This window comes from Bos indicus, chromosome X, assembly GCF_029378745.1.
Source record: "Bos indicus isolate NIAB-ARS_2022 breed Sahiwal x Tharparkar chromosome X, NIAB-ARS_B.indTharparkar_mat_pri_1.0, whole genome shotgun sequence".
Lineage (NCBI taxonomy): Eukaryota > Metazoa > Chordata > Mammalia > Artiodactyla > Bovidae > Bos > Bos indicus.
The window spans coordinates 92,984,929-93,012,696 of NC_091789.1; the positions used below are offsets into that span (position 1 = coordinate 92,984,929).

A 27,768-nucleotide genomic window follows, 5' to 3' on the forward strand; every position below is an offset into this window, starting at 1 on the left:
AGATAATCATAAGTTGAATTAAAAACAGGAGAGAGAAATTCCCATCACTTGAAAAACAGAAATTATTCTGTAACAAAAGATAGACCAAGAAGGAAATACCAAGAAGGCATAAAAAATACTGAAAACATAAAACAACACAGAATTAAAATTCTGAGGATAAATATTAATGGATTAAATTCCATACATTAAGTGACAAGGACATGCAGATTGGGCACACAGATTGAGTAAAAATTCAAAAATCAAATAATGTCTAAATCAAAATAATTCAGAAAGATTTTTTTAAACAGCAAGTAAAAATGTATGAGAAAAGTAAAGACAGAGAAAATAGTAGTTGCAATATAAATTCAAGATAAAATTAAGGAAAACAGCATGAAGCAGTCAAAAAGGACCCTTTTTATTGATCTAGAGCATGATCAAGATTGAAAATATAGTAGTCACGAATTTTTATAGTCCATATAACAGACCAGACCGTCAGCTAAAGAACTAGAGGACAGCCAATTGAATCCTTGCCAACTTATCCATATGGCTGGATCAACAGTCTTCATACTAGACATTTAAAAATGAAATAGGCCTGCAGTTAGGTTTAGTGGAAAATGCAGCAAAATAGAGGAAGCGGTCTACCTGTTTTCCTCACCTCTGGACTCAAAGAAGGGTACTCTCATGGCCTTGGGTGTTCTCTCTTGCAGTGAATATGAGTGGCCACAGGTATAATGTCTAACGTTCATATTAGTTCTTGACTACCCTAGGCCCATTAAAAAAAAAAAGAATACATATTTATGATTCATTTGGTTGTGTCAGTCTTAGTTGTGGCATGGGGGAATTTTTGTTATGTCATGTGGGATCTTTTATTGCAGCTTAGTTGCCCTGTGGCATATGGATGGGATCTTAGTTTTCCAACCAGGGGTTGAACCCAAGTCCCGGGTACTGCAAGGCAGATTCTCAACCACTGGACCACCAGGGAAGTCCTATTTTTTTTTTTATTTTAATTGAGGTATACTTGAAATACTATATTAGTTTCAGATGTAAATATAATAAAACATTAATATTTGATACTTTATATATTGTGAAGTGATCACCATAATAAGTCTAGTAAACATCCATCACCATATATAGTTACAAGTTTTCTTTTGTGATGAGAACTTTTAAGAGTACTTTCAAATATGCAACACAGTATTAACAGTATTATTATATTACAGTATTATAGTCACCATGTGATACATTATCTCCCCTTATTTGTTTTATAACTGGAAGTTTGTACCTTTTGACTCCCTTCACCCATTTCACATTGCCCCCACCCCACCTCTGGCAACCACCAATCTGCTCTCTGTATCTATGAACATCCCCTACTCCAGGTCCATTTTCAGGTTTTATTCGAAATGAGAAGTTACTCGTGGTCAAATTCTACCTCACAACCTCGTCTGAATAAAAAAGATGTGCACTACTCTATTACTGAACCACAAGAAACCCTCAAGTTATTTAAAAACATAACTTTCAATGACCATACTCTCAGACCATGATGCAATAGTGATTAGAAATTAGCACTCAGTTCTAAAAACGAAGACATCAGGGTCCTCCCACCACCCTAAATGAGGTTTGGGCTACATTCTCTGAGGCTGTTTCCTCTACCTGTCCCGGGTGATGCTCTAGTTTCCTGACAGGATTGATCTGGTCTTACTCATTCTTGCATCAGAAAGATTATTCAAGCATCAAGTATCATTGCTTTCTACTCCTCATTGTTGAGTGTGTCTTAAGCTAGAATAACCTGTTTGACATGATTCTTGAGCTACACAGCATGTTACATGTTTCAGGAGCTCTCGGAAGACTGATTTCCCAGATCCAGAAAAATGCAGTCCATCTGCTGTTCCCTTGGGCTTTTAGATTTTTTTCAGTTCCCTCAGAACTGCATGGAGATATGTTCTGAATAAAAGCCATCCCTGTGTTTTCATGCTCCATCCCACCTGCCTGCTTGTGTTGGACTGAGTTTAATACAACTCAGCACCAGTGAAATACACACCGTCATTTCCTGCACCTTTTGGTTTGCATCATGTGCCTCCAGTATTCTCAGGTGAGCTTTAAATAAATTGACTTTTTCAACTAGTTAGACATCTATATTTAGCTGATAAATGAGGTAGCTATTCTATTCACCTGCTTCCCCCAAACTGGTGTAGAACTGGAGGCAGTGTTAAGGCCCCTGGGATCACTGGGGCATTTTATTGGGCCCTTGGAGAATAGTCAGTGTCAGAAGGTGGGTTCTCTCAAAGCAGAATTTCAGATGGAGTTTGGGGTATAACATGTTTATTAAGGATTGGTTCCTGCACAGGGAAGCAGGAGGAAGTGGGATTGGGGGAAGGGCCAGTTGATCTGTGATGAGGGCCCCACACAGTCTGGGTGGTCCCAAAAAGGAGCTCTGGAGCCAGAGCTGCCCATCAGAATGACCCTGTTGGGAGGAAACCATGGGGATTTATGTCTGGGCCTTGATGGGCCATCAGATGTGGGCTGGCCAAGGCAGGGCTTGACCTCGGGGAGGTGGCTCTCATCACCTGAGGCCCACCCTGCAGAGCTGACAACTGCAGCCAGGGCTTCCTTGAAACGGGGTCTAGGTGGTGCAGGGAGAGGGCTGGGAAAGAAACAGGTAGCCACTGGGTGAGTGAGTGAGGACCCAAGTTTTTAACCCATGGTCCTGAGCCAGTCACCTCTCTACTCTGTGGGTCAGTTTCCTCTGGACCCAGCTGAGGGTTAGGGAGTCAGTTCATTCATTCTTTTGACATGTAGTACCTGAGCCTTCACACTGTGCAAGGCACTGCAGCAGGATTTAACAAGAAATAAAACAGATAAAACCTCTGCCCTCAGGAAAACAGCCTTCCTGGTGACCCCTAAAACCTATGCAGTGATGCAGACTCAGAGCAGAGGTCACCCTTGGCCTTGCTTTTGATGATTGTGATGCCCGGTGAGCGCCGTGGCCTCGATGCATATTCAGACAGATGGCTGGCCAGCACAGAAGAGGAGGAAATGATCGGCTGAATCCATGTGATGACAGGAAGGAGGGAGCCACTGTGCGTTCTTGAAGAGGAGAACACAGAGATAAGTGTGGCATTATAGAAAGGCTATTCCAGCGGCAGCAGTAACAAAAGTGCAGAAAAAAGAAAGTTTTACCGCATATCACCCTACTTCTTGCAGGGATGAAAAGAAAAATAGACAGTCAAGGCCAGGCCATACCGCCTGCCCCGCTGGCTGTTAAATGTTTGTTTTGGGCTTATTGTAATCAAGTTATTGCCCATTGGTGGCAGCAATGATTGGGAATTTGCCTTTATGATCTGACAATTTGGGGGCCTCTGTGAATGAATGAATGGAGGTTGGGCAAGAGACCATACAGAGTATCTGGTGTGGTAGTTTGTACCTCTTGCAGCTAGCCCCTCCAAGGCCTCTCTCCTCCACATTGCCTTCATGGGATAGCCTGTACTTCTTTATATAATTGGCTGGGCTCCAGCTGAGGGAGGGAAAAGGCAATGGGTGGCAGCAGGGAGAGTGGAAGCCAGCAGCAGAGAGTGTACCTAAGACAGAAGCTGCAGTCTTTTTATAAACTAACCTCAGAGATGCTACCTCATCACTTCGCCTAATTCTACCTGTTAGAAGTGACTCTGTAAATCTAGGCCACACTCAAGTGGAAGAGATGATATAAGTGCATGAGCCCCAGGAGGCAGGGGTCATGGGGGACCATCTCAGAGGCTGCCTACCACATTGCCTCTAAGGTGTTCAGGGCCACAGACAAATATTTTTGCGAGGTCTCCATCTATATGAATAGTTTGAATTAAAAATGTATTAAAATCATGGGTCCATATGTGGTATTATGATTTATTAATGAGGATTTAGAAAAAAGTGTAGAGAAGAGGTATTTTTATTAGAATATAGTTGCTTTACACTACTGTGTCAGTTTCTGCTGCACAGCAAAGTGAATCAGCCATACATATATACATAGCCCCTCTTTTAAATTTCTTTCCCATTTAGGTCACAAGGCACTGAATAGAGTTCCCTGTGCTCTATAGTAAGTTCTCAAGAAGAGAGATTTAGGTATCTGTTTATTGTATAGTCAATACACCTGAATAATCCTTGTATTTCCAGTCTCCATCTCTTCCTCTTCAGGTCCAGGAGCCATCTCCTTATGTTCTTTATGTTCTTTTTTGTCAAATGTGCCTAAAAAGGAAAAAAAAAACATCCTTCACCTTCCATGTAGGGAAAAACCAAGTTTTCCACCTCCTTCTGTGTTTCTCTTTCTGATGTGTCTCCTATACTACTCACACAGAACACTCACAACACCTCTGACACAAGATGTGTAGGGTTTTTTTCCCCCACATCAAGCAATTCTTTATGACACCAGCTGGGTGTCCTATAATTTAACTCAATTCCAACACTATCTACCTGGAGAATGCATCAGATCCCAGAGATTAAGGGCTCAGCCCCACGAGACTGCCCCTCACCCCACTTCAGATACCAATTGCAAGTAGTAGGTCCCCAGGTTACCCACAAATTCTGTCTGATTTGGTTGCAAATCAGAGGTTCCCATGACCTCCTCTTCAAGTTAGATTAATTTGCTAGAGCAACTCACAGAACTCAAGGAAATACTTACGTTTACCAGTTTATTAAAGGACATGATAAAGGATACAGATGAACAGTCAGATGAAGAGATACCTAGTGTGAGGTCTGGGAGACTCCTTAGTGCAGGAACTTCTGTCCTGTGGCACTGGGGTACATCCCCTCCTGGTATGTGGATGGTTCACCCACCAGGAAGCTCCCAGAACTTCACGCTACTGAGATTTTATGGAGGCTACCTCACGTAGGCATGATGAATTATTAACTTCATTTCCAGCCCTCTCCCCTCTCTGGAGGATGGGAGGTGGGGCTGAAAATTTCAAGCTTCTAACTATGGTGTGGTCTTTCTGGTGACCAGCCCGCATCCAGGAGCCATCCAGACCCACCTAGAGTCACTCAATAGAATAAAAGATATTGCTAGTGCTCTGTTTCTTTTTTTATTTTTAATTGGAGGATAATTGCTTTACAATGTTGCATTGGTTTCTGCCATACATCAACATGTATAACTATGGCTGATTGATGTTGATATATGGCTGCTAGTGCTCTTGTCATGTAGGAATTTACAAGGGGTTTATGAGCTCTGTGTCAGGAATCGGGGGCAGAAACAATATATATTTTCTATTTTCTCACAGTGCCATTACTGGCTAATTTCATCTCCTACCACAAGTAGGTAGCAACGCCATTATTACCCACAATACTGTGGCTTTTTAGAATCTGTTTGTACTGGAAAATATAGAGCGCCTGCCTCTGCAGTTTCCTAATACCATTTACTTAATGCTGGTTACATCTTACTTGGGACATCACGTCGTACATTGGGCTGCCCATAAATCCTGGCCTCCAGTGACTCCTCATACTTCTGTGTTTTGCTGATAAGACCCACAACAGCAAATCTTACACAGAGTATGTGGGGAAATGTGAACAAAAATACTTCATTTTCTGGTCATGTTAAATTTTCTGTTTGGAATTTTATATCGTAAATGTAGAACAAGAAAACTTCTAGCCATGTCTTTTCTTGAACTCTTTAAACAATAATCACTGCATTCCTAGAATGAGATCTATTGCAAACTTGACTGCACCCCTACCTTCCACACATCCCCACTAGGGGGGAGGAAAGCATGGTGCCCATGGCAGAGTGAGAAGTCTCAGCTGTAGAAAGAATGTCCATTCTTGGACTCCCCTGGAAGTCCAGTGGTTAGGACTCCACACTCTCAACACACAGGGCATGGACGGCTTCAATCTCCAGTCGGAAAACTAAGATTCCCCCATGCCACAAGGCATGGCCAAAAATAAATAAATAAAAACAATCTATAATAATAATAAATGCATATATTTCATTTTAAAATAATTGTATTCATTTATGGCCACACTGGATCTTCATTGCTGGGAGCGGGCTTTCTCTAGTTGTAGCAAGTGGAGTTTACTTTCTAGTTGTGGTGTGCAGGGTTCTCATTGCAGTGGCTTCTCTTGTTCCAGAGCACAGACTCTAGAGTGCATGGGCTCAGTAGTTGTGGCACTCAGGCTTAGCTGCCCCACGGCATGTGGGCTCTTAGTTCCTGGACCAGGGATCAAACCTGTGTGAGCTGCACTGGCAGGTGGACCCTTAACCACTGGATCATCAGGGAAGTGGTTTTTTTTTTTTTTTTTGAAGAATGTCCATTCTTCATCTTGCCACCCCATGGACTGTAAACCACTAGTCTCCTCTGCCCATGGAATTTTCCAGTAAGAATACTAGAGTGGGTTGCCATTTTCTTCATCTGGCAGGGCTTGAGACCCACCTAGAGGAGCATGATATCACCACATTGATGAGCCAAGAGACCTGACTGGAGTTGTGGAGCAATTGTCTTGAAAGTTCCTAGAGGGAGTGGACATGGCCCAGAGAATTGCCTGATACCTGGTGCAGAGCCTGTGGAGGAAATGATTGCCCTGGATGCTATACAAGGTAAAGGCACCTGCCACCACCTCTGTACCTTTAGGTGCTCTAGACTGGAGGCATGAAAAAGTCATGGTGAGAGCTGATACACATGCAGCTCAAGCACAAGGGCTGGCACTGAATGTTCAGGCCTGGAGCCTTGAACTTGGCCTATGAACAACACAACTGAAAGTCACCCCAAATCAGTCTGTTGCCACCATTCTGCTGTCCTAGTCTCATAAGATCCTATGAAAGAAATGCCACACTAGCCAGCAGGAGCAATCTACTCGCCAGGCCCTGTCCCCCACTCCTCCACCCTGGGACTAGCCACAGAGCTCTGGGACAGCCCCATAGGGTTACATCAGTGACGATGGCTTGTCTCTGCTCCTCTTTGTCTGTAGCCCCAGCTGGAGACTTGAAGACCAGGGCCTGGGTCACCTGAAGGCTCCTTTACTCACATGAATGGACATTGATGCTGGTTGTAGCCTGGGCCTCTCCATGTGGTTGCTTTGGGCTTCCTCACAGCATGATGGCTGGGTTCCAAGGCCAAGGACTCTGAGAGAGAGGCAGGTAGAAGTTGTATCTTTGATGACCAGTTTTGGAAGTTACATAGTGTCACTTCCCCTATACCCTATTCATTGAGTCAGTCATAAAGTCCTGCCCAGGTTCAGAAAGAGAAGAAAAAGGTTCTGCTTCTTGATGGGGAGTGAGAAGGTTCTGGAAAGGCACATGGGGCCAGAAATATTGCTGCGACCATTTTTGGAAATTACATTGTTGCTGTTCAGTTGCTCCATGGACTGGAGCAGGCCAGATTCCCTTATCCTTCACTCTCTCTCAGAGTTGACTCAAACTCATGTCCATTGAGTCAGTGATGCCATCCAACCATCGCATCCTCTGTCATCCCCTTCTCCTCCTGCCTTCTATCTTTCCCAGCATCAGGCTCTTTTCTAATGAGTCGGCCCTTCACATCAGGTGGCCAAAGTATTGGAGCGTCAGCTTCAGCATCAGCCCTTCCCATGAATGTTTGGGGTTTATTTCCTTCAGGATTGGGTTGACTGGTTGGATCTCCTTGCAGTCCAAGGGACTCTCAAAAGTCTTCTCCAATACCACAGTTCAAAAGCATCAATTGTTTGATGCTCGGCCTTCTTTATGGTCCAATTCTCATATGTATACATGAGTACTGAAAAAACCATAGTTTGACAATAAGGACCTTTGTATGTAAAGTGATGTCTCTGCTTTTTAATACACTGTGTAGGTTCGTCATAGCTTTTCTTCCAAGGAGTAAGCGTCTTTTAATTTCATGGCTGCAGTCACCATCTGCAGTGATTTTGGAGCCCAATAAAATTAAGTCTGTCACTGTTTCCATTGTTTCCCCATCTATTTGCCATGAGGTGATGGGGCTGGATGCCATGATCTTAGTTTTTTGAATGTTGAGTTTTAAGCCAGGTTTTTCACTCTCGTCTTTCACCTTCATCAAGAGGTTCTTTAGTTCCTCTTCACTTTCTGCCATAAGGGTGGTGTCATCTGCATATCTGAGGTTATTGATATTTCTCCCAGCAATCTTGATTCCAGCTTGTGCTTCATCCAGCCCAGCATTTTGCATGATGTACTCTACATATAAGTTAAATAAGCAGGGTGATAATATACAGCCTTGATATATTCCTTTCTCACTTTTGAACCAGTCCATTGTTCCATGTCCAGTTCTAACTGTTGCTTCTTGACCTGCATACAGGTTTCTCAGGAGAGAGATAAGGTGGTCTGGAGAAATCTGTATGATTTTCATAATTTTGAAAATTATAATCTACTACCTGTATAATTTCCATAATTTTGGAAATTATAATCTACCACTAACTGAATGAGAAACTTGGCAAGTTGCTTCACCTCACTAGGCCTCAGTTTCCTTATCAATTAAATGGGTATAATAATAGTGTCTATGGTGGAGGGAAAGAATCACATGCAATAATGCACATTAAGTACTTAGTCCAGTGCCCACAGTATGGCAAGTGCTCAGGAAAATTAGAAATTATTGTCAGTAATCATTAGCATTGACCAATGAGGCATCCTGGTATAGCTGAAACAAGGTGTTGTGGGTTGAATTGTGTTCCCTTGCCCCGCCCCCCAAGTTTATTCAAGTCTTAACCTGTGAATGTGACCTTATTTGGAAATCAGTCTCTGCAGGTGTGATTAAGATGTAAGTTAAGATGAGGTCATCCTAGATTAGGGCAAGCCCTGAATACAATCACTGGCATCCTGATGAGAAGAGGCTCAGAGATACACACACGGGGATAATGCCATGTGACAATGGATACAGAAATTAGAGTGATGGGTCTGCAAGCTACGGACCACCAAGGATTGCTGGCAACCCACCAGAAGCTGGAAGAGGCAAGAAAGGACCCTCCCCTGGGGCCTTCAGGGGGCCCTGCCACCAACACCTTGATTTCAGACTTCTAACTTCCAGAACTATAAAATAACTTCTATTTTTTTTCTCTTTTTTCTTTTTTTTTGGCAGCACTGCATGGCTTGTGGGTCTTAGTTTCTGACCAGGAATTGAACCTGGGCCCTTGGCAGTGAAAGTATGGGTATCTAACCACTGGACAGCCAGGGAATTCCCAAAATTTCTGTTGTTTTAAGCACCCCCCACTAATGACTCAACAGACACTGGGACCCTATTCTTTTCTAGGTACTGAGAATACAGTGATGACTAAAGTAAGAATTCTGCATCTGATGAGCTGGCAGCAAAACAAGCAGTAAAGTGACAGATGTACAAGCTGGATTTAGAAAAGACAGAGGAACCAGAGATCAAACTGTCAACATCTGGTGGATCATAGAAAAAGCAAGGGAATTCCAGAAAAACATCTACTTCTGCTTCATTAACTATGCTAAAGCCTTTGACTATGTGGATCACAACAAACTGGAAAATTCTTAAAGAGCTGGGAATACCAGACCACCTTACCTGCCTCCTGCGAAACCTGTATGCACGTCAAGAAGCAACAGTTAGAACTGGACATAGAACAACAGACTGGTTTCCAACTGGGAAAGGAGTATGTCAAGGCTGTATACTGTCACTCTGGTTATTTAACTTATATGCAGAGTACATCATGCGAAACGCTGGACTGGATGAAGCACAAGCTGGAATCAAGATTGCCAGGAGAAATCTCAACAATTTCAGATATGGAGATGACACCACCCTTATGGCAGAAAGTGAAAAGGAACTAAAGAACTTCTTGATTAAAAAGCTGGCTTAAAACTCAACATTCAAAAAACTAAAATCATGGCATCCAGTCCCATCACTTCATGGCAAATAGATGGGGAAAAAGTGGAAACAGTAACAGATTTTCTTTTCTTGGGTTCCAAAATCACTGCAGATGGTGACTGCAGCCATAAAATTAAAAGATACTTGCTCCTTGAAAGGAAAGCTATGACAAACCTAGACAGCATATTAAAAAACAGAGATATCACTTTGTCGACAAAGGTTGGTATAGCCAAAGCTATGGTTTTTCCAGTAGTCATGTATGGATGTGAGAGTTGGACCATAAAGAAGGCTGAATGCTGAAGAATTAATGCTTTTGAACTGTGGTGCTGGAGATGATTCTTGAGAGTCTCTTGGAAATTAGCGAAGAGATCAAACCAGTCAATCCTAAAGGAAATTAACCCTGAATGTTCATTGGAAGGACTAATGCTGAAGCTGAAGCTCCAGTACTTTGGTCTCCTGATATAAAGAGCTGACTCACTGGAAAAGACCCTGATGCTGAGAAAGATTGAGGACAGGAGGAGAAGGAAAAGACAGAGGATGATGGTTGGATGGCATCATCGACTCAGTGGACATGAATTTGAACAAACTCTGTGAGATAGTGAAAGACAGGGAAGCCTGGCATGCTGCTGTCCATGGGGTAGCAAAGAATTGGACAGAATTTAGGGACTGAACAACAACAACAACAAAGCAATGAACAAAGGGGCTCTGAGAATGATGGCATGAGACTGTGGGGAAGAGGCTCTGTGCCTCAAGTCCCTAAGTTTGATAATTCACTCTGAGGACTCCAGACTCTGTGGAGTCATACTCACGGTGATGATTTGTTACAGTGAAAGGACACAAAACACAGTCAGCACAGGGAAAAGGCACATGAGGTGAAGCGGGGAGGGAAACACGAACAAGCTTCTTAGGCTCCTGTCCTGGGAGAGTCCCACGGGACACGCTTAATTCCTCCAGCAATGACCAGTGACAAAGCATCTGAAATGCTGTCACAGAGGAATTCACCTGGGGTAAGAGTCTAAGATTTTTCTCAGAGGCCAGTCATGTAGGTACCCCCTGGTTAACAGGCACCAGAATGGTAGATCCCCAGAAGGAAAGCAGGTGTTAGGCATAAACCACAGAATTTGTCCAAACTATTTAAGCACAGTCACCTACTTGTCATTTAGAGAGTGCTGGGAATTCTCCCGAAATCTGAGTTCCCAGATGGCAGCTATATTAGTCAGCTCGGGCTGCCGTACGAGTTACTGCAGACTGGGTGGCTTAAACCATAGAAATTTCTGTTCTCACAGTTCTGAAGCCTGGAAGTCCAAGATCAAGGTGCCACTAGGGTTGGTTTCTGGTAAGGACTCTCTTCCTGGCCTGTAGATAGCTGCCTTCTTGCTAGGCCCTCACATGGCTTTTTATCTGTGCGTGCACCAAGAGAGAGAAATTTCTAGGGTCTCTTCCTCTTCATCTAAGGACACCACCCTTATGGCCTCATTAGGTGGTGGGACCCCACACTTATGGCCTCATTTAACCTTGATTACCTCCTTAAAGGCCCTATCTCCAAATACATTCACTTTGGGTAAAGGGTTGCAACATAGGACTTTGGGGTGGGGGCACAATTCAGTCTCTTACACTAACCAGTGTCCAAGTTTTCAAACAGGCCTTCCTAAGGACAGCAGTCACAGGCCTTCTGTGCTACATCTTTTCAGCACAGGCTCCAAACCCAGTTCTGGAAGCCTTGAAATGGCTGTCAATCACATTGTTCCCTGGGAGGAAGTGGGCCCCATTCGGTGCTGTGGTCCAGGTTACAATGACTCCTTCACTGTGTGTGGAGTACCTTCTTGCCAGCTTGGTCACCGCTGACGAAACCAGAAGTAGATGTAAGAGCAGAAGGCATCCCTACAGGTAAAGGACAGAATGTGTCCTTTATTTAGCGGGGAGTCATTGCAGGGTTTTGAGTAACACTAACAGCTAACACTGCTGACTGAGAGAAGCTTCATTTCTCACAAGTGGCAAAAACAAGGATTTCAGACATGCAATTCACTATGAAATGGATCAGGGCAAGTTGAGACCCTCTGACTGTATTTACTAGACCTCATGTACATACAATAATTCCATGTATTAAATACACATAAAATGCAGTACCATGTGAATTCATGCATGTGTTTACCAGAAAAAAGAAAAGCTAAACATGGATTGAACTGCTACTTCCTTAACCGGAAGTAGGTGTCGTGGATTTTGGAAATGACTCATAAATTGTGAGATGACTCAGGACTGTATGAAACTAGGCCATCTAAAACTTTATTAAGTCTCATTTCATACAAGTTGTATGTATACAAATTATATAAATAGAGTATGTGCTAAGAGTGTATTCAAAGCTAGATCTGAATTAAGGGCACTGTGCTTATAAAAGGCATAATTCCAGCAATCTAATTTTATTTTGACAGTGTATTAAGAGAAGGCAATGGAAACCCACTCCAGTACTCTTGCCTGGAAAAGCCCAAGGGTGGAAGAGCCTGATAGGCTGCAGTCCATGGGGTCGCTAAGAGTCGGACACGACTGAGCGACTTCACTTTCACTTTTCACTTTCATGCATTGGAGAAGGAAATGGCAACCCACTCCAGTGTTCTTGCCTGGAGAATCCCAGGGACGGGGGAGCCTGGTTGGCTGCTGTCTATGGGGTCACACAGAGTCGGACACGACTGAAGTGACTTAGTAGCAGCAGCAGCAGCGGCAGGGCATATTAGAAACTTACACAAAAATCTAGAGAACAGCAAAATGAACATTCTGTACCACATCCAGCTCCAACATTCATAAGCTCATGGCCAATCATCTACATATCCCATCGACTATGTACCCTTCAGATTATTTTGAAGCAAATCTCAGACATCATATTTTTGAATGTACAATATGTGTATGTGTATCTGAAAGATAAGGACTCATTAGAAAATCTAACCTCAATACCATTTTCTCATTTAAAACAATAATAAGAAATCCTAAATAGTTTCAAATATCCATTCAGCCCTCATATTACCCTAATTTTTTAATATATATTCAAGATGGCTTTATATGGATGCTTTATTGTTGTTGTTGTTCAGTCATCCAGTCGTGTTCAACTCTTTTCGACCCCATGGACTACAGCATGCCAGGCCTCCCTGTCCCTCACCATCTCCCGAAGTTTGCCTAAGTTCATGTCCATTGCATGGGTGATGCCATTCAGCCATCTCATCTTCTGACGCCCTCTTCTCCTTCTGCCCTCAATCTTTCCTAGCGTCAGGGACTTTTCCAGTCAGTCAGCTGTCTGTATCAGATGACCATAGATGTTCGCATCAGGTGGCCAAAGTATTGGAGCTTCAGCTTCAGCATCAGTCCTTCCAATGAATATTCAGGGTTGATATCCATTAAGATGGATTGGTTTGATCTCCTTGCCATCCAAGGAACTCTCAGGAGTCTTCTCCAGCATCATAGTTCGAAGGCATCAGTTCTTTGGCATTTGGCCTTCCTTAAGGTCCAGCTCTCACAACTGTATGTGACCACTGGGAAGACCATAGCCTTAACTATATGGACCTTTGTCAGCACAGTAATGTCTCTGCTTTTCAACACACTGTCTAGGTTTGTCAGTGTGAATGCTTTGCACCCCCATAATTAGGCACATACTGTTGGCTGTCTCTTTTTATGATGTCACCAGGCATTGATGAGCAGTGACTGGATCCATTTATTTACAAGAGGGTGAAAAAGTAGAATATTTTGATTCTCTTATTCTTTCATTTATTAGCCCAAATATATTTATAAAAGGATCTCCCCCCCCAACTCTTTGCTTGTATAAGAAAAACAGGATCAATACTTGATACTTGATTCTTTCCCTGTATTTATCAGTTTCCAACATAAAGAGCTGTTTTCCAAGACTTCCCTGGTGGTCCAGGGATTAAGACTCCCTGCAGGAGTCCACAGGGACTGCAGGTTCCTGCAGGGACCACAGGTTCCCCTGGTGGAAAAACGTATCCCACTGGCCACATGATGCAGGGGAAAAAAGAAAACAAAAAAACCCAGGTTTATATTTCATGTATTTCAAACCACTGCAACCTTGTTGATGCTCAAATTGTCCCATCGACAAATCCCTGGGATTATCTTCAATTTGGCTTCTGAGTCAGTCACTCGTGACTTCTGGATTTTCTGTTCCACCAAAGCATTCCTTTCTTTCTGGTATTGTAGAAAGATTGAGGGTAAGAGAAGAAGGGAGCAACAAAGGATGAGATGATTGGATGGCATTATCCACACAATGGACATGAGTTTGAGCAGACTCCAGGAGATAGTGAAGGACAGGGGAACCTGGTGTGTCGCAATCCATGGGATTGCAAAGAGTCAGACACAACTGAGCAACTGAACAACAGCCTCCTTTTGTTTGCTCACATGGCTTGAGGCTTTGTTACATTTTCCTCTTGGTGGCAATGTTGCTCCAGAAATGCCAAGAAGCCCTTAATTCCTCACCCCCACCCCCATCTACACTGCCTCTTCACCCGCCTTTCGCGTCTGAAAAAAACGCAGCAGAGCCCTTTGGCGATTGGGAAGGAAGCTGCTGGCTGCCGTGTTTGCGGGAAACCCGCTCACTGCGGCAGTACTGCCCATCTTTCTCCTTTGATGAATCTGAAATAAATCTGAAGTCTAAGCTGCAAAGTCTGACATCTTCTAGAATTCCATTTCTACTCGACCTGCTGCTGCTGCTGCTGCTAAGTCGCTTCAGTCGTGTTGGACTCTGTGCGACCCCATAGATGGCAGCCCACAAGGCTCCGCCGTCCCTGGGATTATCCAGGCAAGAACACTGGAGTGGGTTGCCATTTCCTTCTCCAATGCATGAAAGTGAAAAGTGAAAGTGAAGTCGTTCAGTCGTGTCCGACCCTCAGCGACCCCATGGGCTGCAGCCCACCAGGCTCCTCCGTCCATGGGATTTTCCAAGCAAGAGTACTGGAGTGGGGTGCCATTGCCTTCTCTGCTCTGGCCCATAGGACAGTAGCAAATGTGATGAAAACAGAGGCTTGAGGTGTGCTTACATATGCTGTTCTTGGGAACCCTAAACCCAGGCTAGCCTACCAGAATGGAGGTGAGCCAGGTCAGCAGAGGCCTCTCTTATACCTACCAGCCTGCCAACTGCTACATGTGTGAGCGACACCATCTGGTACCCTCCAACACCAACTGAGTTGGCCTACCTACACCAGAACAACCACCCAGCTGACCCACAGAATCTTGGGAAGTAATTTAATGTTTACTGTTTTAAGTCACTACGTTTTGGGGCTGTTTCTTATGCAGCAGAAGTCAACTAATATGCAATTCTTAAAATGATTTCTAAATACTAACATAAAAATGGAAAAAGATATTTTTAACAAACCCCTTGTCACTGTGCAAGCATATTCAAAAGTATCTTTGAGTAGAGCTTCTTTTCTTTTGGCTGTACCTTGCAGCCTGTGGGATCTTACTTTCCTAACCAGGAATTGAACCCACATCGTTTTCACTGGAAGTGTGGAGTCTTAACCACTGGACCACCAGGGAAGTCACTAAGCATTTCATTCAGTTCAGTTCAGTCGCTCAGTCGTGTCCGACTCTTTGTGACCCCATGAATCGCAGCATGCCAGCCCTCCCTGTCCATCACCAACTTCCGGAGTTCACTGAGACTCACATCCATCGAGTCAGTGATGCCATCCAGCCATCTTATCCTCTGTCGTCCCCTTCTCCTCCTGTCCCCAATCACTCCCAGCATCAGAGTCTTTTCCAATGAGTCAACACTTCGCATGAGGTGGCCAAAGTACTGGAGTTTCAGCTTTAGCATCATTCCTTCCAAAGAACACCCAGGACTGATCTCCTTTAGGATGGACTGGTTGGACCTCCTTGCAGTCCAAGGGACTCTCGAGAGTTTTCTCCAACACCACAGTTCAAAAGCATCAATTCTTTAGTGTCAGGAATAAGGTGAAGATGTCTGCTCTTGCCATCTCCATTTAACACTGTAGTGGAGATTCTAGCTAGTACAATCAACAACAACACCAAGTAAAGCTATCTTCATTCATAAACAATATGGTCCTATATGTAGAAAATAGTATCCTAAGAAATCCTTTTAAAAATAACTTCTAGAGGACTTCCCTGGTGGCCCAGCGGTTAAGAATCCACCTGCCAATGCAGGGGGCACCGATTCAATCCCTGCTCTGGGAAGATTCCACACGCTGCAGGACAACTAAGCCCATGCACTTCAACAGTGTATTAAAAAGCAGAGACATTACTTTGCCAACAAAGGTCCTTCTAGTCAAAGCTGTGGTTTTTTCCAGTAGTCATGTATGGATGTGAGAGTTGGACTATAAAGAAAGCCGAGTGCCAAAGAATTGATGCTTTTGAACTGTGTTGTTGGAGAAGACTCTTGAGAGTCTCAAGGAGCTCAACCCTGTGCTCTGTGACAACCTAGAAGGGTGAGATGGGGTGGGGATTGGGAGGGAGGTTCAAGAGGGAGGGGACATCTGTATACTTATGAATGATTCATGTAGTTGTATGGCAGAAACCAACACAACATTGTAAAGCAATTATCTTCCAATTAAATATAAATTTAAAAAATAAAAAATAATACCCATTAAAATGAAAAAAATTAATTACAGAAATATTTAGCAAGAAGAGTAAAAAGCTTACTACCTAAAATTTCTATTGCCCCAGAATAACCACTGTTGAAGACTTGATATATACTCTTCCAGTGTATTTCCAATGAATATTATAAAATAAAAATAAACTTTTCTCAAAAAAAAGACAAACCATAGACTGGAAGAAAATATTTTCAAATCACACGTCTAATAAAGGACTTATATCTGAAAAATACAAAGAACTCTTCAAACTTAGTAAGAAGACAGGCCAATTTAAAAATTGGCAAAGGATTTGAGTACACATTTCACCAAAGAAGGTATAGAAATGGCTAATACGCAAATGAAAATGTAGATACTTAGCATCATTAGTCATTAAGGAAATGAAATGCAAATTAAAACCACAATAAGATGTCACTACATTCCAAATGGCTATTGAATGGCTATTACCAAAAAGGCAGATCTAAGTGTTGACACAAATGTGGAGAAACTAGAACCGTCATGCATGGCTGATGGGAATTTTAAATAGTACAGTCATTTGTAAAGGAGTTTGACAGGTTTCTTGAAAATTTATCAATAAACTAATCATGTTGTTGTTGTGCTTAGTGACTCTGTCATGTCCGACTCTTTGCAATCCCATGGACTGTAGCCCACAAGGCTCCTCTGTCCATGGGGATTCTCCAGGCAACAGTACTGGAGTGGGTTGCCATGTCCTTCTCCAGGGGAACTTCCCAACTCAGGAATCGAACCAGGGTCTCTTGCATTCCAGGCAGATTCTTTACCAGCTGAGCTACTCTCATACAACCCAGCAATTTCGCTCCTAGGAATCTACTCAAGAGAATAAAAATATGTTCACACAAAGACTTGTATGTTAATATTTTTTAACTTTTTTTTTTTTTTTTTTACTATTTATTTATTTTGTTGCTTGGAGTCTTAGTTTTATTGCTGCTCAAGGACTCTCTAGTCATGGCAAACAGCCCTATGGCACTCAGAATCTTCTTGGACCAGGGTTCAAACTTGTGTCCCTGTATTGGCAGGCAGATTCTTTACCACTGGACCACCCAGGAAGTCCATTATTTATAGCAGCATTATTCATAAATACACTTTTGAACTGTGGTGTTGGAGAGGATTCTTGAGAGTCCCTAAAGGAAATCAGTCCTGAATATTCATTGGAAGGACTGATGCTGAAGCTGAAACTCCAATACTCTGGCCATCCGATGCAAAGAACTGACTCATTGGAAAAGACCCTGATGCTGGGAAAGATTGAGGGCAGGAGGAAAAAGGGACGACGGAGGATAAAATGGCTGGATGGCATCACTGACTCGATGAACATGAGTTTGAGCACGCTCTGGGAGTTGGTGATGGACAGGGAAGCCTGGCATGCTGCAGTCCATGGGGTCGCAGAATCAGACACAACTGAGTGACTGAACTGAACTGAACTGATTCATAATAATGAAAGTCTAGGAAGTATCCATATGTCCAATATTGGTGAATGGATAAACAAAACATGGTATATCCAAGCAATGGATTACTGTCAGCAATAAAAAGGAACAAAATACTGATACATACTACAACATTGATGAACCTCAAAAGTCTTATACAGAGTGAAGGGAGCCAGACAGAAAGGCCTACACATTGTAAGATTCCATTTATGTGAAATGTCCAGAAAAAGTATCCACAGGGACTTGCCTAGGGCTGGGCATCAGGAGTGGAAAGTGACTACAGGTGGGCTTGAGGGAAATTTTAGATTTGATGAAAAACTTCTGAAACTGGTTCGTGATGATAGTTGTATGATTCTGTCAATTTATTTAAAAATCATTGAATTGTATACTTACAATAGGTGAATTTTATGATATATAAATTATACCTTGATGAAGCTATAAAATACATGTACAGACTCAGGAGAGACAGACGGGCTTTATTATCTTGCCCTGGCAGCCATAGCAACACCAACCACAGTGTGTGCTTGGAAGATAAACCAGATGAGAAACCAGGGCTGAGGGCATAGTGCAGCCACCACAGTTCTCTTGACCAAAACTGGTGACTTCCTCAAGGACCTGCTATTAGCATTGTGAGATGCTCTTCTAGGGTTCTTCACAAAAAAATATTTCATTTTCTTGACTTGAAATCAGACTTTTCCAGGCCATGGTTTCTGCGCTCTCGTTTCCCTCCAAATCATCACCAATAACTAGTAAGGTGCTGCTGCTGCTGCTGCTAAGTCGCTTCAGTCGTATCCGACTCTGTGCAACCACATAGATGGCAGCCCACCAGGCTCCCCCATCCCTGAGATTCTCTAGGCAAGAACACTGGAGTGGGTTGCCATTTCCTTCTCCAATGCATGAAAGTGAAAAGTGAAAGTGAAGTCGTTCAGTCGTGTCTGACTCTTAGCAACCCCATGGACTGCAGCCCACCAGGCTCCTCCGTCCATGGCATTTTCCAGGCAAGAGTACTGGAATGGGGTGCCATCGCTTTCTCTGATAGGAGGTGCAGCCGCAGCAATTTCTTAAACAAGAAGGGCATCAAACCTGGACTGGCATCTCTTTTCATACATGATATTTTACATGTTTCAATGCCATTTTCCCAAATCTTCCCACCCTCTCCCTCTGGATGGTATGGGGAGGGAGGAGGGAGGAGGGTTCAAGATGGGGAACACATGTATACCTGTGGTGGATTCATTTTGATATTTGGCAAAACTAATACAATTATGTAAAGTTTAAAAATAAAATAAAATAAAAATAAATAAATAAATAAAAAATAAATAAACAAGAAGGGATCACAGGTGCTGTTGGGCCTTACTACTATCCAGAAGACCTTTTGTTTGCCTTTGGGAAGAAATTCCCATTTCCCTCAAAAGATCTTCCAAAGTTTTATGACTACCCCCCAGGCTTATTTCCTTTATCTTTCTAGCAGATGATCTGGTACTCCAAGATCTGGAAAAATGGAATTTTCTTTACTTTTCTTCTCTCCTTCCTGCTCAGTCTTTGACATCTTTACCCCCATTCTCGCTTCCTTCTCTGGATTTCTGGAACTCCGGAGGATGACATGGCTAGATTCTGAGATTAGGTCATTTCTCCTTTTGTTTCTAATGTGAAATTTTTTTCTTTTTTCACAAAAAGATGGCAAGAATAGTTCGAAGTTGAGGCTCTGTTAGATTGCTAAGGTTCTAAAACCTTAGCAATTTTTTTGGTAAAAAAATTTTTTGTGTGAATATATCTTGTAGGATTTTATTTAGGCCAAGTTCTTAGTACACAGCAACAATAAATTCCAAATACAATTTCAAAATTAAAGAACGAGTGTTCCCCCATCTCATCCAGAGGTGGTTTAATGGCACATACAAAAAAAAAATATGGACTGCTTCATGAATTTGCATGTAATTCTTGAGCAGGGGCCATGCTAATCTTCTCTGCATTATTCCAGTTTTAGTATATGTGCTGCCAAAGCGAGCACTAACTTGGTAAATTGAAAGTTGGCCAACCTCTTCCCCTGTCACATGTGTACATACATGGCCATACCTGTTTTGGGGGGAGGGGAGGAGGAGATTCATTAGTCCATCAAAAATTTGACTAGAGTCCATGTTATATATTTAAATTATACTTTAAAATGTACATAAAATTTATCATAAATAAATTATAACATTTATTTTAAAAAGTCACCAATAGTCTCCATATTGTGTCTAAAAAATGGCAAATTTTGCAGAAGGCTGGATTCTGCTAAAAGACCAATAGGAAAAATAGTAATAATAGCTGAAAGTTTGGTTTTGTGCCATTGCTTAAATGAAATGACAAGAGGCAATCTTGGAAGAGTGAAGTGAAGAAGAAATGGGAAAAGAAGAAGAAATTGGGCCAGGAGGTACCCAGCGCCCTACCAAAGTGTCCTGGGGGCAGCAGCAACCTCCCTCCCAGGACTGAGGGGACTTCTAAGAAAGTGGAATTTATGTGTTCAATTTGTTTTCAGGTACTAGCCCAGGGTTATCCTTCTCCTGTGTCCCCACATAGAAAAAGGAACAATAATTCTGGATACAGAGGAATCAGAGCCAGGGGCAGCTACCAAGACATTATTTAGGTAGCAGCTGCCAAGAAGTAAATAACATGTAATATAAAAGTAAAAAAAAAAAATGATGATGATGATGACAGAAAAAACACAATGTAGGAAAACCTGGACTCTTGCCTAAGGGGGCCTTGTTTAGTAAACTACATGGGATTTCACCTCAACTGCTTCCATTAAATTTTGTTTTCTGATGGCCTCGTTCCTTGCTTTCTACCCTTTCTTCATCTTGTTTTCAAAATATATGTGTCTCTGGTCATAATATGTTAAAGGGAAATAACCTTGTACCTGTATCGGTTCACCTTGGTTCTGTCCTGTATCTTGTACCCCTGGGCCCTTTTCTCAATGAGAAATTTCTGGAGAAGAGAGGCCAGGCCTGTTTCATTATCCTTCTGCATTGCCTGGAAAACTGGCATGTGCAAAAAGGTATTTAATAAATATTTTGAAAAGCAACTTCTAATCTCTTCAGAATCATTGAAGAACTGAGAGGTTGAATGAAGTGTCTGATGAAGGCCTGAAATGGATGCTATTTCTACTGTGAAGATATCAAACAAAGGTTCAATGGTGAGTAAAGGAATTAATCAAAAGGATAAATCTTCAGCAAGATCCCAATTCGGTTTCCCCTTGAATTCCAATCAAACACTGACTTTGGTTATTCATTTTCCCAGAAAGTGGCAGCAGGAATCTCTTCTTAAGCCCAGGCATTGCCAAGAGGCACCTATTAGGAGGTCACTCTGAAAAAGGTAATGATAGTCACCAATTACAGAGCTTCAGCCTTGGCTCAGAGGCGCTCATTTCTTCTCTCTTATCGTAGTATGAAGGGCATAGGGCCTTGGCAAGCAGGAGGAGCAGTGAGACTTATCTGCAGCTGTCACACAAACGAGAAAGCCAGTGTCTCACCAGCAGGCTAGGGTCAGGTCTGGGGTAGTCTTCATGTCTCCTCTTTGCCCATACAAAGAACCAAAAGAGAAAAAAAAGAAAAAATGTTGAATGACAAGAATTACTTGTGTCAAACAAATACCATCAAAGACAATTTAAGAATTGCTCATCTGTGTGGGAGATAAGGGCTTCCCAGGTGGTGCTGCTGCTGCGTCACTTCAGTCGTGTCTGACTCTGTACAACCCCATAGACGGCAGCCCACCAGGCTTCCCGTCCCTGATATTCTCCAGGCAAGAACACTGGAGTGGGTTGCCATTTCCTTCTCCAATGCAGGAAAGTGAAAAGTGAAAGTGAAGTTGCTCAGTCGTGTCCGACTCTAGCGACCCCATGGACTGCAGCCTACCAGGCTCCTCTGTCCATGGGATTTTCTAGGCAAAAGTACTGGAGTGGCATGCCATTGCCTGGTAAAGAACCCACCTGCTGATGCAGGAGACTGAAGAGAAGTGGGTTTGATCCTTGGGTCAGGGAAGATCTCCTAGAGGAGGGCATGGCAACCCACTCCAGTATTCTTGCCTGGAGAATCCCATGAACAGAGGAGCCGGGTGGGCTACAGTCCATGGGGTTGCACAGAGTTGGACATGACTGAGCACACACACACCGTACAATAGATAATACATCACTCACAGGTAAGAGTGTATTTAGCCTATTCATCCACATCTGACTGTAAAGGTACATCTGACTATAAAGGCTTGATTGCCCAGTTCAGAATTTTTTAAAATATTTGTAAAAATTTTTATGTATTTGTGGCTGTGCAGGGTCTTTGTTGCTGTGAGGGCTTTTCTCTCATTTTGGAGAGTGGGGGCTACTCTAGTTGTGGTGTGTGGGCTTCTCATCGTGGTGGCTTCTCTTGTTGTGGAGCATGGGCTCTAGCGTGCATGGGCTTCAGTAGTTGCGACATGGGCTCGGTAGTTGCAGCTCCCAGGATGTAGAGTGTGGGTTCAATAGTTGTGGTGCATGGGCTTAGTTGCTCCATAACATGTGGGATCTTCCCAGACCAGGATTGAACCTGTGTCTCCTACATTGGCAGGAAAACTTTTTACCACTGAGTCACCAGGAAAACCCCACCCCCTAAGTTCATACTTTATATTCATGTGATTGTTTTCATATTTGGACTGAGAAATGAACTTGGATGAACCAGACTTCTATTTGCCTCTTTGCCAATGACATCAGTTGATTTTCCTGCCTCAGCTGGCCTCTATCCACTCCACCTCTAGCTCAGAGGACACTGCGTTACCAATTATTGTTTTCTGGATTGTCTCTCTAACTAGCAGTAAAGCCACAAAGGCAGAACTCATTCATCTCTGGACATTTCCCCCTACCCTAGAGGGTTCAGCACTGGGCTTACTGTGGCTTATGGGAGATGATGGGGTTTTGTGGAAACATGGGGATTGGCCTGCTTGTGCATTTGTTTATTTACTCATCCCACAGCTATTTCTCTCTCTTTTTTTTTCACATTCCTGTTTTTAAATTTTATTATTTTTTAAGACCAAAAACATTTTGTGTTGGGGTATAGCTGATTAACAATGTTATGATAGTTTTAGGTGAACAGGGAAGGGACTCAGCCATACACACACATGTATCCATTCTCCCCCAAGCCCCCTCCCATCCAGGTTGGCACATAACATTGAGCAGAGTTCTCTGTGCTATACAATAGGTCCTTGTTGGTCATCCATTTTAAATATGGCAATATACACATGACCTTCCCAAAGTCCTTAACTATCCCTTCCCCCTGGCAACCATGAGTTTGTTTTCCAAGTCCCTACAGCTATTTCTTGAACATCTCCTACATGCTTAAAACTGTAAAATCAAGCCACAAATCTCTTGGCCACTTAGGGATTACAGAGGAGGGATGATGGGGTAAGTCTGGGGGCCACGGGAGCCCACAGGAGAAGCTCAGAAACTGAACTCAGGGTGTCAAGGAAGGAAAGAGATGTTTCAGCTAAAATCCAAAGGATCAATAGGAGGTTGATAGACAAATGAGGTGAGGGGATAGGGGAACTGGGGACAACATTTTATAAGACACTGCTCAGCCTTATTTGCACTAGCTGTGTGACCTTTAGCAAACCGGTCCCCTAAATTCTCTGAATTTCAGTTTCCTCATTAGTAATATGTGGACAAAAGTAGCTACCTTGTGGGTTGGTTGTGAGGGTAAAATGAGAGAATGTATATAATGTATGAGGCAGAACACTTTGAACAACATGTTCAAGAGACATCTCGGGGAGTAGAGATGTCTGAGTAATTCATCAGCTCAATCCCCTGTATTAAAGCGGGGACAGAGCTGTTATATGGGGGCAAAGACTCAGTCTGAGATCCAGTTCACTTTGGCTCTGCAAACTTGAGTCAACTAAGGGTGAACCAAGACGGCATTGAGTGTTCAGCTATTGGTGACGACTGACCAAACCAATAGATGGTAACTATAGTTGCAGGCCATCGGATGTCAAATAATTTTGTCTCAGAAATGACCAAAAGGGAAGCTCATCCTGAAATTTCGAATTCATGGCTACAGGGACGCACTCCAGAAACCTCTACCATGAGACTTGGGAAAGTGAGGCTGATGGTGCTCTGGTTGGTTTAGTTACACCTCCCCTCACCGGCTGAAGATTCATGTTCTAATAAAAGGGCAGATTTGGTGTTTAAGGTCCTAAATTTCCCTGTGTGCAAGTGACCAGATCAGATCTACTCAAGCTGGGAAATGCTCAATTCAGTGCCTAAAATAGAATCAAGTTATTGAGATTCAGAAATCCCTCATTTTTGCTGAGTTAGCCGAGTTTAGGAAACATGTTAACTGGATTTTAGAACTTGCCTTCTTCTTTTTTGCCACACCACGTGGCATGTGGGATTTTAGTTCCCCGACCAGGGACTGAACCTGAGCCCCCTGCATTGGAAGCATGCAGTCTTAACCACTAGACCATCAGGGATGTCCCATTAACTGTATTTGAAAAGACACAATGCTGTAATGATGTTTTTAGAATGAGATAGTAGTTGCTAGGGGCTGGAGGGAGGGAAAGGGCCACTGAGAAAAATGGGGAGATGTTGGTCAAACGGTACAAATGTCCAATTATGAGATGAATAAGTTCTAGAGATCTAATGTACAGTGGTGTGGTGGCTATAGTAACGCTGTATTGTAATACTTGAAATTTACTAAGAGAGTAGATCTTAAATATTCTCACCACACACAGATACACACACACAGGGTAACTTCTATTAGGTGATGAGTGCGTTACCTAACTTGATTGTGATATAAAATAGAGGCATAGATCAATGAAACAGAATAGCGAGCCTGGAAATAAACCCACACATATACACTCAATTAATTCATGACAAAGGAACTAAGAATATAAAATGGGGAAAGGACAGTCTCTTCAGTAAATGGTGTTGGGAAAACTGGATATCTACAAGTAAAAGATGAAACTAGACCAATATCTTACACTACACACAAAAATTAACTCAAATGGATTGAAGACATGTAAGGCCTGAAACCATAAAACTCCTAGAAGAAAACAAAGGTAGTAAATCCTTGACATCAGTCTTGGAAATGATTTTTTGGATCTGACTCCAAAAGCAAAAATAAACAAGTGGGACTACATCAAACTAAAAAGCTTCTGCACAATAAAGGAAACCATTGACAAAATGAAAAAGTCAGCCTATGGAATGGGAGAAAATATTTGCAAAGTACATATCTGATAAAGGGTTAATACCCAAATATATAAAGAATTTATACAACTCAATAGCAAAACACCAAACAATCCAATTTAAAAATGGGAAGAGGATCTGAATAGACGTTTTTCTAAAGAAGAGATACAGATGGCCAACAGGTTCATGAAAGGATGCTCAACGTCACTAATCATCAGGGAAATGCAAATCAAAGCCATAATGAGATACTACCTCACTCACATCTGTCAGAATGCTTATCATCAAAAAAAAAAAAAACAAGAAATAGGGACTTCCCTGGCAGTCCAGTAGTTAAGACTCTGCCCTTCCACTGCAGGGGGTGGAAGGGAACTAAGATCCCTTCCCTTCCCTGATCAGGGAACTAAGATCCCACCAAAAAAAAAAAAAAAAATTAAAGACAAGAAAGAAAAGTGTTGGTGAGGATGTAGAAAAAAGGGAACTGTCGTGCTCTGTTGGTGGGAATGTAAATTGGTGCAGCCACTATGGAAAATCATATAGAAGTTTCTCAAAAAAATAGAACCAGTAATTCCTAAATGAGAACACTGATTTGAAAAGATATATACGTGCCTCTATTAACTGCAGCATTATTTGCAATAGCCAAGACATGGAAACAGTCTAGGTGTCTATTGATGGATGAATGGATACAGAAGATGTGGTAAATATATATACACAATGGACTACTACTCAGCCATGAAGAATGAAATCTTGCTATTTGCAACAACATGGATGGACCGTAAGGGTATTATGCTAAGTTAAAAAAGTCAGACAGAGAAAGACAAATACTATATGACTTCCCATATATATGGAGTCTGAAAAACAAAATGAACAAACTAAACCAGACTAAACTCACAGATACAGAGAATAGATAAGTGGTTGCCAGAGGGACTGGAGGTTGGAGGGTGGACGAAGGAGGCCAAGAGGTATAAACTTCGGTTATAAAATAAATAAGTCATGGGGATATAACGTACAGCATGGTGACTTATCGATAATATTGTATTGCATGTTTGAGAGTTGCTAAAAGTAAATCTTAGAAGTTCTCATCCCAAGAAAAAGCATTTCATAATTTTATATGGTGACAGATGGTAACTAGATTTATTGTGGTGATTATTTTTCAATGTATACAAATATCCAATCATTATATTGTATGCCTGAAAATAATATGTTATATGTCAATTATATCTTAATAAAAATGTTTCTTGAATAAATGAATTCTGATTGGACAGATCTAATACAGTCTATAAATTTTACAGGTGTTCCTCTCCTGCCTAAGATGGAATCTCAAACTCTTGTGTGAAATCCTCATTGAATTCTTTCTTTCTTTTTTTTTTTTTTACAACTAAGAGTATTTTAATTCTTGTCATTAGAAACTATAAACACTAGCATGATTTGGAAATGAGACTGTACCAAACACCAGCCAGAGAAGAATCATCCAGTCTACGGCTTCTCTTTCATGGTCACTCAGAAATATAATATTGTCAGCTATAATTGTTGTTGCTTGTCATCTGACATTATTTTTATCCGTATATTCACCATAGTCTACTTTCCCTTCCACATAAATTCGAGACCCCTTTTTCACATACTGATACGCCACATCTCTGAGGCCTGGTTGGAACACTGAAATTCTATGCCATGTTGTCTTCTGACTGACATCACCCATTTGGTAGGTTTCGTTTTCCCCTGATCGCCACATCTCATTTGTTGCTAGGGAAAATATCGTGACTGGGTTTTTTCCTTCTACCTGTCTCATGACAGGGTCCTGACCTACTCGACCAAGTAACTGCACGCGATTCAGAGATCTTTCGAGAACCAAACTGCTAGCTACTTCAGACTCATGCCTTACAAACTGACGAAGTACCTGTACTACAGGTCTTCAAAACATGGCTTCTACTCTCTCTTCTTCCAATCTAATCTTTAGTCTTTTCCTGAGACTCTGGTCCGCACAGCCTCCTGAATTATTTTAAAAGAATAATTTGGTATCGAGGATGGGGTGTCCAATCACTTTGATCAGTCCACAAAATTAGGCTTGAGGCCCCTGACCAATCTATGGTTCTACATTCACACAAATATACACACATCTATCTGTGTGAGTGTGCCTGTAAAGTATATACACACACACGTTTGTCTGAGAAGAGCCATATAAAGATCTCATAGCATTAGCTGAGTTTCTGGAGGTTTCTTATCCTTGTGGTTCAGCTTTTCCTCTGTCAAGTGGAAATGTGTTTCAGTTTCCTATTTCAGTGAAGGTTTTACAAGGATTACTATGATATCACTTTCCCAAATGAAAAATGTCACTTGACCACAGGGAATAAATTTGAGGAATCTAAAGCCTGGAAGCTGAGAGTTTATATCTCAAGACAGTATTGTTAGCATGTAAGCCTTTATGTTGATCAAAAACACACCTATTCACTGCTTAATCAAAATATGACATGGAAAATGCTAGCCTGAAATTCAGTGCTCATTTGGGCAGAGAGATAAAAGACCTTTTAAATAACATTCATTAGAGAATGTTTTTGAAAGTTCAGCAGAAGTCATACAAAGGGATTTCCTCTCACACAATGCCCACAAATTACTGATGGAGATTAACAATATGGATTTGGTTTAAAATCAAGTGAAAAATCTGACTACTCTTGGCAGTGGAAAGAATTCTGTAATAGCTTGGGCAAATATCTTAAAATACCCAGGAAATTTTTTGTGCATTTTTCATCACAGCTGATTGTGGCTTTTTGTTTTGTTTTTGGCCATGCTGCACAGCTTGTGGTATCTCAGTTCCCTGA

The 27,768-nt window shown here is 42.1% G+C and overlaps 1 long non-coding RNA gene, 1 other non-coding gene and 1 pseudogene across 2 annotated transcripts; all 3 read right to left on the minus strand.

Annotated features, from left to right (window-relative positions):
• Positions 1-2,949: 2,949 nt before the first annotated feature.
• On the minus strand, positions 2,950-4,795 carry LOC139181113 (uncharacterized). The gene is made up of 3 exons (XR_011565221.1): positions 4,625-4,795; positions 4,097-4,191; positions 2,950-3,060 (listed from the first exon to the last, which is right to left on the minus strand). It is a non-coding gene; the product is annotated as an uncharacterized lncRNA (long non-coding RNA).
• Positions 4,796-19,679: 14,884 nt separating this feature from the next.
• Positions 19,680-19,786, minus strand: LOC139181862 (U6 spliceosomal RNA). The gene has a single exon (XR_011565591.1). It is a non-coding gene; the product is annotated as a U6 spliceosomal RNA (small nuclear RNA).
• A 6,553-nt stretch (positions 19,787-26,339) lies between these two features.
• LOC109554971 (single-stranded DNA-binding protein, mitochondrial pseudogene) lies at positions 26,340-26,873 on the minus strand (annotated as a pseudogene).
• Positions 26,874-27,768: the final 895 nt, after the last annotated feature.